We start from the raw sequence: 2,205 nt of genomic DNA, 5'->3' as shown, positions 1-2,205 counted from the left end.
ACCAGACTCTGACACCGGTCGTACAAGGACCTGACAGCCCATATCAAAGGGTCCGGTACCCCATACTCCCGGAGAACCCCCCACAAGGCCCCCCTTGGGACACGGTCGAACACCTTCTCCAAGTCCACATAACACATGTAGACCAGTTGGGCGAACTCCCATGCACCCTCCAGGACCCTGCTGAGGGTGTARAGCTGGTCCAGTGTTCCACGACCAGGACCAAAACCACACTGCTCTTCCTGAACCCGAGGTTCGACTATCCGACGGACCCTCCTCTCCAGGACCCCTGAATAGACCTTACCAGGGAGGCTTAATTTTAAGCAAATATCTCAAATGATTTGTTAGAGATTAAAATATATGTTGATAATGACTCTACTACCACAAGAAAATATTAGCTGTGTCGATAAAACATAATTTTGGGTAAAATGATTGTAGTGTTTGCTAAGGCTGATTAGTTGAGGCGGCCATTTTGAATCTTGTTAGTATTACTATTAGTTGCAGGTGTGGAGGCAGACTTCAAATGTGTTGTGTGTTCTTAAAGCATCTCTCTCATATCGTCTTGTTTCTCTTTCTATCTCTTTTTTCACTTTTCTCCTTTTTCTCTTCTTTGTTTACTTTTTCCGTCTCGGTGTCCGTTACGAATTAATCCCAAAGTAATTTATAAAAGAGGTTTCAATATATATCAAGTGGAGCAACATGGTGAAACGCCATCATGCTGCACTTATTGAAAGTAAAACTGTTGGGCTTCATTTGGACACTCAGACATCAATTCTGAGTTTCACATTGCCGGACAGGACACAGGGAAAAAAAAAAAAATTCATTCATTAGTTCACGAGATATTTTGCTAACAGACACAAATATACACAGGTAACTAAGAACAGTTTGGTTGGTTGAACTCTTTGAAATCAACATTAAACGTTGATCTCTGTTAAACCTGTAGCAGATTTAACACATTGATCTCCATTTTAAATCAACAGTAAAGTTATTGGACCTGAAGTTAAAGTGTCTTTGATTCTGTTTGATGAACACGTTTCTCTCCAGTAGGTGTTTGAGGTAGTGGACTAACAGGATTTGGTTTTCCAGGCGTGATGACTGAGGCTTCAGGCGTCCAGGTGAGTGAGCAGCCAAGCAGCACAGGTGTTTCCCTCAGGCGGACAAACACATCAAAGGTAGAATCAGGTCAAACCTTCAGCGAGCAGCACAGGTTCAGCTCGCTGCAGGCCATGTTGGTGGCAAGATGTTATTTAAAAATGACATTTACTAAAGAGAAAGTCATCAATAATGCACTAATGGAGCATTTCATTTTAAATTCCAAACAAGGACCGTTTAATGAGAAATGTAAAGCTTCATCAGCCAACAAGGAGGCTTTGAACTTTAAACGAATGGTTTGCCTTAGGAGAACATCTTCAGGCTGGTTTATATTTAGATGAAACCATGAAGGTTCAGCTGAGTTGATCATCTTCAGGGCGTTCCTGCAGGTTAATAAACCCAACAGAACCTCCGATAACTGACGATAATTGACAATAACTAACGATAACTGACGATAACTGACAATAACTAACGATAACTGATGATAACAGATGATAACTAACAATAACTGACGATAACTGAAAATAACTAACGATAACTGAAAATAACTAACGATAACTGACGATAACAGATGATAACTAACAAGAACTGACGATAACTGAAAATAACTAATGATAACTGACGATAACAGATGATAACTAACAATAACTGACGATAACTGAAAATAACTAATGATAACTGACGATAACAGATGATAACAGAAGATAACTGACGATGACTTATAACTGACGGTAACTGACGATAACTAATGATAACTGACGATAACTGACGATGACTAACGATAAATGAAAATAAATAATAACAGACGATAACAGACGATAATTGACAACTGGCGATAACTGAAAATAAATAACGATAACAGACAATAACAGACGATAACAGATGATAACTAACGATAACTGACGATAACAGATGATAACTAATGATAACTGACGATAACTAACGATAATTGACGATAACTGACGATAACTGACGATAACAGATGATAACTAATGATAACTGACGATAACTAACGATAATTGACGATAACTGACGATAACTGACGATAACTGATGATAACTAATGATAACTGACGATAACTAACGATAATTGACGATAACAGATGATAAATAACGA

This window comes from Austrofundulus limnaeus, unplaced genomic scaffold (assembly GCF_001266775.1).
Source record: "Austrofundulus limnaeus strain Quisiro unplaced genomic scaffold, Austrofundulus_limnaeus-1.0 Scaffold85, whole genome shotgun sequence".
Lineage (NCBI taxonomy): Eukaryota > Metazoa > Chordata > Actinopteri > Cyprinodontiformes > Rivulidae > Austrofundulus > Austrofundulus limnaeus.
This window is presented reverse-complemented; position numbering follows the sequence as displayed.